This window comes from Cotesia glomerata, linkage group LG9 (genome assembly GCF_020080835.1).
Source record: "Cotesia glomerata isolate CgM1 linkage group LG9, MPM_Cglom_v2.3, whole genome shotgun sequence".
Taxonomy (NCBI): domain Eukaryota; kingdom Metazoa; phylum Arthropoda; class Insecta; order Hymenoptera; family Braconidae; genus Cotesia; species Cotesia glomerata.
The window spans coordinates 1714093-1726434 of record NC_058166.1 but is presented as its reverse complement, the minus strand read 5'-3'; positions in this window follow the sequence as shown (position 1 = coordinate 1726434).

Genomic DNA, 12342 nt, shown 5'->3' with positions numbered 1-12342 from the left:
TTTTGAATAAATTTTGCGAGTTGAATTATTTATTCGTTTCGAAATTTGTTGAAGCATTTTGGCGAACCGACATTTTATTTATTTTGTTTGAAAGAAAGAGCTTTGTAATTTTTATTTTTGGTTACTCGAATTTCTTTCTAGAATTTGGTTTATTTTGAAATGTCGAATCATTGCGTTAGCACTAGTCTTGCGTTAGAATTATTTTTGCGTTAAATAATTTTTGTTATTAATGCGACATTGCCGACAGTATATATTTGTTGTTGAATAAACCGTTGTTGGATTAGAATTGCACGCCTCAATTATTTTTTTTAATTGTTGTTGCTCTGATTAACCGATCCTATCGTCCCATTTCGATTTCTTTGTTCGTCGATTGCCGTGATTCGATTTTTGAATCTCTTCAACACCGACCCGCCGCCCACGAAGATCCACCGCCAGATCGACCCGTGGAACATTGAGTTCCTGGCGCCCAACCAAATATACGAACCAGGTAAGCCAATTTTTGGTGACCTGATCCGGCCCTGTCGACGCCAGTGCCGGAAAAGGCATCACAATATATATATATATATATATATATATATATATATATATATATATATATATATATATATAAATATATGAAAAATTTATGTTGGTACCTAAATGAAAGGTCTCAATGAGTGTAATGTCGGGGTGAGCTTATATTTTTAAAAATGTCAATAATTCACAAGATACAAGGTCGTTTCTTAATTATGTTAAATTGCACTTTACTTTCTTAACTATTGATGTTTTTGAAGATATAAACTCATCCTGATGTTACACTTATCAAGAGCTTTCATTTGAGTACCAACATGGTATTTTTAATATATTTTTCATGTATACATATAAATAATATATATATAAATATATAAAATACATGAAAAATTGATGTGGGTACTCAAATGAAAGGTCTCGATGAGTGTAATGTCGGGATGAGCTTATATTTTCAAAAATGTCAATAATTCTACAAGATACAAGGTCAATTCTTAATTACTGACATTTTTAAAGATGTACTCTTTTAAATCGAAATAGTGACTACAGTGACTATTCACTATTTTTGCAGTGCAGAGTAGATCACTAATTCAAATAGTGGTATACTTTTCACTACTAAATAGTGAATAGTCACTATTTCATAGTCAAAAGTCACTATTTCGATTTAAGAGAGTAAGCTCATCCCGATGTTGCACTCATCAAGAGCTTTCGTTTGAGTACCTACATGCATTTTGATATATTTTTCATATTTACATATATATAATATATATATAAATATACAAAATATATGAAAAATTGATGTGGGTACTCAAATGAAACGTCTTAATGAGTGTAACATCAGTATGAGTTTATATCTTTAAAACTGTCAATAGTTCACAAGATACAAGGTCATTTCTTAATTATGTATCTAGGGATAGAGCATTTTTGAATGCACCCTAAGTACTTATCATCATAAATTGACTATTGGTGAGAATGATATAAAACCATGAAAAGGCCCAACTCCAGGTCAAGACTTTTCCAATGATACCAAATTTAATCATAAAAACCCATTTTATTATATAAATACACTGGCCACAAAATTTTGCTTATTCTCTTAAAAATATAGATAATTCGACTATCATTTTTAAGAAATAATAAAAATTTAATCATTAACATATGTATACATAAATATTATTAATTGTGTTTGAATAAAAAATGACAACGACCTCTTTTACAATATAAAAAAATTTTTTGATAACAGAATGTTTAGCAACATTAAATATTTTCTGATGTAACTTTATACAACCGTTTCTAGATTATTAAAATTACATACCAAAGTATATTTGACTATTTGTTTAGATGTTGAAATAGATTAACTAAATACCACTGTAAATAGAATTTTTAATCATAAAATACGCACACGTACTAATTATTTCATTTACATTTACTCAAATAATTATTCTACGCAATTAAAAAAACCGTAAGGTTTATTTAAGACAAACTTTTGCCTGTTATCTAACAACTACAAGCAATATTTGACAATTATTAAATTAATGTTAGTGTAAATATGTCTAATCTAATATTAGAAATAAATCTAATATTCATTATTATAGTTATATGTATCTCAATGCTTTTTACTTTCTATGGTTTGCAGAATCGAACAATTATTTTATGTGAGTTAATTGTTTTACCTAATTTTTTCAGTTAAAACTTTAATTTTTAGAATATTTATTTGTTTATTGTTTACATTTCACGAAATGTGAAATTCTTACTCATAACTAACAAGTTCAATTATTGTTTTAACATAAATTTCACTTTTTTTTTTTTTTTAAATGAATTTCACATTTTTTTAATGTCATTATTACATTAAAAAACTGTAAAATTAACATTTTTAGATTGACAGTTTTCACAATGTGAAAATAACATTTTTAACTTTGTAAAATTGACATTTTTGGGTTGACAGCGGTAAATCTGTAAATTTGACAGTTTTTTCTGTAATTTTGACAGTCTTTTTTTCCGTGTTAACCTTAAATAGTCATATCTAAGTATTAACCTTAATTTTGAATTTAGTACCAAAAATCACCAACAGGTAGCGCATGATCTTCTAAAATTCTCGCTGCAAGACACTCAACTCAGATTTTTTAAGTTCCAATCAACGAAAAATTTGTTCGTCCTACAGAGTTAGTCATTACTTTGAGTTTATAGAATTATTGTCTTAAATCCAATAAAATTTTATTAGTCATAACTATAAAATGTTAAAAAAATTTTCGAACGATTCCATTTTTGTTTAGAACGTTAACGATTAAAAATATCGGTGGTCATTTCTCACTACGTTTGTTCTCCATTATTGAAATAATTTTTGAGTTGATCGGTTTTGTAGACAATTTTTCACTGTTTCCTAATTATACTGTTTCTTTCTTTGTAACGGAAGTTAAAAATGTCGTGGGTCATTTTGATCCTGTACATAGACTCTAATGCACATTTAGATAAAAGAACTATACTTTAATGTTAAACGGTTTTATTTCACAATATTGACGTGTTGTTAAATTTTTAATTCAAGCTGTCAATTTTGGCACAATTTGCAAATTTGTCAAGTTTATCCATGCGTTTTTTTTGGCATTAAGAGAAGATTGATATTTTCACTTAAGTTTTAGAAAATATATTTATTGAGGTGAATGATTTCAACTTTTCTCTGATTCAAACTTGGAAGCTCCTTAGTAACTTAACATACTATTTTAATATGCAGTCTTTTATAAAAATATACTGATAACAAACTATTATTACATGATTTGTCTATCACGTCACTGAGTGAAAGGTAAATATACGACACACTGTCTCAATTAGAAGTCAAACTTATTAGAATGATGGGACGAGTAATAAAATTTTGTTGCTTAATATCTTCATGGGTATATATCGAATTTGTTCAAAAATAATGCTACTTAAGTATCTTATCACCTGCCTTTTAGATTGACAACTTGTTAGCATTTTTAAATAATTAAATTATCTGATTGATTTTCTTAATTTTGTAGATAACTTAGTAAAATTTTGAGGACTATGTGGTTAATGCGAAATAATTTAAACTTCGGTGAACTATAAATTGTCTTAGAATAAAGTTGTAAAAATGTTCTATTAGTAGTTCAGAAAATTTTTAAGAAACTTAAATATATATTCTAGCCGAAATTTTGATACATGCACATTTTATTGTGTATCTATCAGAATTAAAATGTCAGAATTGATAATAATTTTTAAAAAATATTTAAAGTAATTTCTATAATTAATTAATGAGAATTAATTGAAGTAGAATTAAAATTAAAATTGCTTGATTTGATCAAAATTTGATCAACAAACTTTAATCCTTTGATAATTCAATAATAAACTATAAATTTATATGAATTCAATAATTAACTATAAATTTATATGAAATTCTTGAAAATGTTTTAGTAATAGTAAAAATTTTGATTTTTTAAGTTTGAAAAAAAGTTCTTGGTTTTGCCACTAGGAGGCGTATGGTCTTTAAATATTCTCGCTAGTGAAGAGTTCGTTAGAAGCTCATGAATTCAAAATTATAAGCAAAAAAAAAATTATAATTTAGTATTCAAAAATTCCGACAGGTGGCGCATGGTCACCAATAATTCTCGCTGAAAGATACTTTACACAGATTTTATAACTTCCAATTAAGCAAAAATTTATCTGTCTTACAGTTTGTCTTCTATTTGATTAATTAACACTTTTTATTGATAGTTTTTGATAATAAAGCTTGATTTTCATAAATTTTGGACTAAAATAAGAAAAAATTCCGTTCTATCCGTATTTTTACGATCACTATTTTGGTGACGAAGTAATACATTAATCCAATAATTTATGATAAAAGATCGATTGATTGTAAAATATTAAAAATACTTTTTATAAATTATTTGAAGATCAAATTTTCGAGTCAATACTTCATCGTTTACAATGACAATTTCATTATAATATAAATTTTTTCTCAATTTCTGCGTGTAACTGCTAAAATTGGCCTATTTTTAATTTTATTAATGATAATAAGAATAATAAATCAAGTAAATCAAATCAAGACATGTAATTATCGTTAATTAAATCAATGAACAGTAAAAATATCAATATAAACGGGTGGCGCAGTTTTAGTATAGGTTAAAATAGCCTAAATCTATGGAAGGTATTGTTAATCGAACAAAACTATAAAAGTCTCTTTCTTGCCTTTCCCTACATGGCTTAGTATTGCCTGTTAAATTCTGATAGGCGAGAATTTAGTATAAATTCTATCGTGAGGACTAAAAAAGTACTTACCAATGTTCTAGTCGAATCGGGGTAAGTTCTCTCTGTGATTGTCGAAGAAAGAGTATCTACTAGACAACTTACATTTCCCGGTAATTATTTTTAGCATTTATCAACTCAAAAATTTTTATAGAAAGCGTGAATAATTTATTTTTTTGTATTAATTATTTCAGTATTTCATTTAATCTTATTTTAGTGTCATCATTAAAATGAAGTTATAATACATCAACTATTTAAGCGTAATAAAAAAATTATTTCATCGAAACTTAAAAAAGTCGATGAAATTTTGAATCCTTTCTTTGGTCTTAATTAACATATGTAAAATGAATTTTATTTGTGAATATAACCCTCATATTAAATTAAAATTTTCAAGCATAAAGAAATATGAACGCTTAAATGTATTTTTTTTTTTAAATAATTAGAAATTCTACATGGTAATAAATATTAAATTAAATCAAAATTTCTCCTGCTAAATTATATCTAATCTCTAAATCGTCAAACATTTAAAATTCTAAAGCATTATATTTAACTTTAAAAATATAGTACTAAAAATTTTCAATAGGTGGCGCAGGGTCGTCAGAAATTTCTGCCGCAAGAGACTTGAGTTATACTTATATAACCTCCGACCGAGAAAAAATTAATGTGTCTTACAAAATTTACCATTTCTGTAATTTTTGATTTATTATTCGAGTTTAAAATATAATTTTGTCTTCAAAATTAATTAGATAATTCGTATAATTTTTTTATTCGACAAATAATTGGTGATTTTAGTATTTTAAAATTTACCAACTTACTTGACGTTAGTCTTAAGAGACTGGAAAAATTTTTAAGTTTTCTTGCGAGCAGTCTTGAGAAAGACGTCTTGAGTAGTATAAAAATATAAGGAGTAGAATAAGAATATAAAAAACCATTTGTCTCCTCGCAGTGATGTCCTCTCAGTATATTTGGTCGTCTTGAATTTCAACTGTTGTTCATATTTCGCAGTTTATTGTTAAAATGTATACATTGTCAATCAAAAATACATTCTCTATGATTTTAATACTTTCGAATAAACTTTATACTTTTGGTTTTTTTATCATGGTTTTAATTAACCATTTGGTTAAATGTTACTGACGTGTTTAGAATTTGGTCAGATATTAAGAGCTAATTGCTATAAAAACTAATTAGCAAAATTCAAAATTTAAATTCAAATATCTTACGTGTAACTTACAAAAAAATTGATGCATCTAATCGTAAGAAATTTAGTTGTTAAAATTTTTTTGAATAAATTATTTTTTTACCCTTCTATCGTGCAAACGATTTTGTAACTCATCGACGAAGGTAGAAAGATGACTTACAATGCTTACAGCTATGTTAGCCGGCAACAGGATAATTGATACTTTGCCATTTTTTTAGGAATCTAAAATTTATTTAATTGATTTTCATGGTATGAATCTATAATTTGTACGATTTGCGTTCCTACGACTAGGATTAATCGTTTTTAGCAATAATGTTTTTTTTTCGTCGAAAATTCGCCTTTTAGGCTATTTCTTTCTATTTCCGTTTTGTAAATGAATAATAGAAAATGGAAAAAAAATTGATGAAACAAAATCGACTTGTAAATGATTTAACAAAAAAAAATTAGCAACCTGCAGTAACCATTTTACGAAAACTTATCAGTCATAAATCTCATATAGATATACTATAATTTATTTTTATTATTAAACAATTGATCACTATTTTTATTGGTAGTTATTACCAGTAAAATTTTTACCACTTTGATGCTCATTGATAAATTTCTTTAAATTTTTAGACAGTAAAAAATCTAACAGAAATATTGAGGAACTATTTTTTTGAATTTTTATTACTTAAATTAATTTATCAATTATTAATTTACTAAGAGTTCTTAAGCTACTAATTCAATTTTATTCTTTCTTTGTAATATTCAACAAGTTTCTAAGTATTAACTTTAATTTTGAATTTAGTACCAAAAATCACCAACAGGTGGCGCATGATCTTCTAAAATTCTCGCTGCAAGACACTTAACTCAGATTTTTTAACTTCCAATCAATGAAAAATTTTTCTTACAGAGTTAATAATTGTCTTGAACTTATAGAATGACTATCCAATAAAATTTTATAACACATCAGAATTAATTTTTAGAAAAATTTTGGTCTTTCTTATTTTTTTTAAATACTTCAATATCGTAATTAAAATTCAATCATTGAATAATTTAATCAAGACTTCATCTAAATTTAATTATTTTTAGTTCTAGAAAATTCTGATAGGTGGCGAATGTTCTGACCAAAAAAATATTTATGTGTCTTACGAAGTTTGTCTTTTTATAAAAATTATATCAGTATATTTTTGCTTGATCTGCAAGATAATTATATTAATTTTATATTTAAATTATAAAAAAGTTTATTACAGGTGAGCATAAATTTTTTTATAGAAATTACAGTTGAAACAGGTTTCGGTGATAATTTTTTTTTAATCGAATTTTTTTCGTCTGGAGATTCTTGTGTTTTATTTATGTGTGATTCGCCAATTTTCTAGATAATAAAGATTTTTAATCAACAAATTACTCACAAAAATTATATTTGAGTATAGTTATCTTCAATATAATTTCTTAATTCGTATTTTTACGATCACTATTTTGGTGATAAAGTAATACATTAGTTATAAATAATTTATATCCAAAGCTGGATTTTTTGCAAAATATAAAATTGTGTTTTATGAATTATTTGAATATCGAATTTTCGTGTCCGTCATTAATTAATTTGATCGAATTTACTTAACTTGAACTAGATAACCCGAACTTTGTATCAGTTTACATTATTTTGAGTGACTATTACATCAAATATAGAACAAATAAATTGCATTGTTTACAATGCCAATTTTATTATAATATTGATTTTCTTGAGTCTAACCGTGCTCTCTGATATCGTTGAAGGAATAGTATTCACACGATAACTACACTGTCAGAAGAATTCTTTCACCCGGCCACGATTTCTGGTATTTATCAACTCAAAAATTTTCACGAGAAGCGTTAATTGGCTAATTGACTCCATTTGCAGTGCGCCATCGAACCTCGAAAAATTTACGAAAATTCTAAGTCCTGACCATTTATCGGAAATTAAATTCTCAATTAATTCCATCAATTCGTCAAGGATTTACAAATCAAATTGATTTAAAATCAGATTTTATTTCCATACTAAATTTTGATGCTTAAAAAAAATAATATTCACTTAAAACAATAATTCTCACAAAATTATTTTCCATACTATTTTCTGTCGGAAAAAAATAATTATTACATAAATAATTAATTTGGTAATAATTTTTTTCATACTAAATTATGCTGAGACTTAGAAAAATTTCACTTGCATAAATAATTACGCTCAAGACCATTTTTAGTCGTCATTAAATATTATTTTAAATAAATTAGAATTTTTCAAAACTCTGTAAGTGAATAAATTAGAACTCATAAAAATAGAATTTTTTTGTATATTAAAAAAAAATTATCAAAAATTTTCATATTCTAAGTTGATTACTAAATCAGAATTCACTTTTGACAAATTTGAAAAATATTGACAAAATTTGCTAAATTAGTTACAAAAATTTCCGCCAAGTGGCGCATGAGCGCTAAAATTTCTCGCAAGCAAAGAGTTGACTCAAGTATTATTAGTTCTAACTAAGAAAAAAATTTATGTGTCTTACAGAGTTTGTTATTTCAATTTCTACAATTACCGTGCGTACAACTTGTGTTTTATCTTGCAGAATTAGATATAATAACTCACATAAATAATAAAAATATAAAAAAATAATTAGGGTTATATGAAATATAGTCTGTTTAAAAAACTTATATCTGAAATATTTTTTTTTGAACAAAAATTGATGATAGGAGGTTTTTTCATGCAAAATTGACAGATAGGTCGTCGATATTTAAAAAATTATTAACAAGAATAATTGCCAATGGCGGCTCAAAACACGCGCGTTTCATAAATCGCTACAACGTGGTCTAAATTTTTATTTTTTTTTTAAATTCGATAATTTATAAATTATATTGCATTTAGAAAAAACAAAACATTTCTAAATTTTTGAGTTGTTTTTACAATTGCAAGAAAATTACTGGTTTCGAAATAATTGTTTTTCTGTGTATATTTTGTACTAGATTTTTTTTAAATAATCTATAATCCTGTACAATCGGTTTACAAAGACTTAGATTTTGTTTACATTTTTTCATCTGTATTTGATCTATTTTTTAAACGTAATAAATCTTTCAAATTATGATTTTTTCAAAGATATATTTCACATTTCTCAAGACAATATTTAGTACAGTAAATAACGGTAGTACTGTTATATTTTAAGGTAGACTTTCCGGGAAAATTAATATATACATGATATTTTTCTGTAATTATAGTCCAATTTTTAACTTCCCGCTAAGAAAATTGAAAATTTTCAAAAATCGGGATGTTATTGTTTTCACCCCGTTTTTCGAAAATCGAGTTTTCATCAGATTTCGACGTTTTGAGGCCCTAGGAAGCTTTCCTGACTATTTTCGCGATGATGTCACCGTGGCTGTATGTATGTGTGTGTGTGTGTGTGTGTGTGTTTTTTTTTGTTTTGAGGGGGGGGGGAATCCTTTTTACGGATTCTAGGCATAGTTGTTTGGCCTGGATATGTGGCGACTCGACGCAGTGTCATACTAAAACTCGACGCTAGCGCCCCTACCCACTAAACCCTCAACCCCTTTTCCTCTTTCCCCTAATTCCTCATGGAAACCGCCGTTAGGCATTACTTCGTGAGGGGAGGATCTAGCTACTGCTCTTTCTTTTGGTAGCTAAGGTGTTATTTTACCTTTCTTCCAGTTGTTGTCATTTGCTCTTCTTCTTTCGATGGAACGCATCTATAAGGACTTCTGTTGCAAATGTGCTGATGGCGTTCCAGGAGGCTCTTGATGACAACATTGTTTCTACTATGTGTGTGTGTGTGTGTGTGTGTGTGTGTGTGTGTGTGTGTGTGTGTGTGTGTGTGTGTGTGTGTGTGTGTGTGTGTGTGTGTGTATGTATGTATGTAAATCTCTCATAACTCTTGAAAGGATCATCCGATTCGATCGAAATAATCGGGGTTCTGAAGAGTTCCTTTGCCCCTAGAATTCTGATACTAATTTACAGAATTAGAGTAGATCAATTTTGAGAAATCTCAAAAATAAAATTTCCAAAAATTCGTTTTTTTGAAATATCTTTCAAACGGCTGAACCGATCAATTCTAAAAACTCAGCTCTTAACCTCAAAAAACTACGTAGATTGCCACCAGCCTGGTCAAAATCGGTTAATTTGTTCGTGAGATATCGTTGTCGAAAAAAATTGAAAAAAATGTTTTTTTTTTCAGAATTTCTATAAAATTTCTAGTCTGACCAGTTTACGCTTGAAGATTTTCCAAAGAACTCGAAAAACTGCGCTGAATGCCGTAAATCGTGAGAAAATCGGTTAATTCATTTAAAATTTATTGCGGTTTGAAAATTCAAAAAACAGTGCTCTATAAAACTTCCATTAGCATTTTGAGCTCGAAGAGCTCAAAACCCGTGTAAAAAAAAGTTTCCTGAAAAGTTTCGGAATAGTTCCTGGTCCAGAATGTTCCTATGATAAGACAATCCGGAACATCCCCGGAATACTTTTGCAATGTTCTCGAAATAGTTCTGGATCATTCATGGAACACTTCCGGAACATTTCCGGAAAATCTCCGACAGACTTATAAAACATCGCTGGAATACTTCGAGAGTAAATTAGGAATACTTCCGGAACATAATCCAAACGTTTACCGGAAATGTTTCAGAAGTATTCGAGGATTTTTCCAGGAATATTTTAAACATATCCCCGATGTATTCCCGATATATTTTGTAACTATTCCCGATTTGTTCCAGAAGTATTTCGGGAATATTCCAGGAATGTACCGGAGATGTTCCGGAAGTATTCCTAATTTATTCTGGAAGTATTTCAGCGATGTTCTATAAATCTGCCGGAGATTTTCCGGAAATGTTCCGGAAGTGTTCCACGGATGTTCCAGAACTATTTCGAGAACATTGCAGAAATATTCCGGGGATGTTCCGGATTGTCTTATCATAGGAACGTTCCGGACCAGGAACTATTCCGGAACTTTTCAGGAAATTTTTTTTTTACACGGGAAGCACAGAACAGCGATTTATTTGAGCTCAGAGAGCTCAAAATTACACATAAATTATATTTTTGAGCTCGAAGATCTTAAAAAATAAGTGAATTGTTGAGCACTTAGGTATGGCGGTAGCGGGAAGTTGCAGGAATGGCCTTTAGGGTCAACCGTTTTCCTAATTTTTTTTACAGTATTTCGTTCAATTATTTCACAGCATCCTAATAATTTAATAACTATTCCAGCGTAATAAAAAAATTATTTTAGTGGAACAAACAAAGCTGATAAAATTTTGACTTTTTTTCTTGTTTTCTTGTTTAACAGCTTTGAATCGCGTTTTCATCTTTTGGGTTTTAAGAATAATATTAAGTTAAAATTCCCAAGTATAAAAAAACATAATTGCTTAAACATATTTTTTAAAAAAGAATTAGAAATTCTTCTACATGGTAATAAATATTAAATTATATAAAAATTTTCACTGCTAAATTATTTTGACTCCCTAATTCGTCAAACATTTAAAATTCTAAAGTATTATATTAAACTTAAAAAACATAGTATTAAAAATATCCGATAGGTGGCGCAGAGTCGTCAGAAATTCTCGCTGCAAGAGACTTGGATTATATTTATATAATCTCCAACCGGAAGAATATTAATGTGTCTTATAAGTTTTGCCATTTTTTAAACTTTTGATTTATTATTTTAGTTTAAAATATAATTTGGTTTTCAAAAATAATTAGATCTTTTAGTTTGTTTTTTAGTAATCGGTTGGAATTTTATTAATATAATTAATCTAAAAATTGACTTTTCTACAAGTGATGAATTATTCAGATCTTTTAGGTACTGTCCGTAATAGTGACCTTGATCTTTCTTTTCTATTATTTTTTGGCTTTGAGTTGTAGTGCTAAAATACAAAATAGTAGCAGATATATTTTTTGTCGTGCTAAATTTTCAATTGTATAAATATTATCTAGTATTTTTATACTTTTGGATCAGTTTTTTGGTTGCTCGAGTGTGATCCATGGTCTTATTTTAATGTTACGGGTGAGATCCAAGTTTAGAAAAATATTTCGATCCGATTGCTCTGAAAATAAATGAAAAATTTAGTTTGATTTCACTTAAGAAAATTAAGCTGAGTTATTGTAAGAAATATATTTATTGAATTGTTCGTTCCTAATTTTTTGTTCTCTTAAATTCTCGGGGATCTTCTCTTGAAAGTCTTGTCAATAGTCAAAATCAGTTATCTTTTTGACAAAAACATCTTTTTCCCTTTGTATGTCTATATTTCTCAGTCAAACACTTTTTTTCTCCGTCGGTGAATAAATCTAAAAAAAAATTGACAACATCTTATTTATAAATCATTAGAATAATTTTATATCGTAATACAAACGAATTGTAAATGATTAAATATAAAAAACTAGT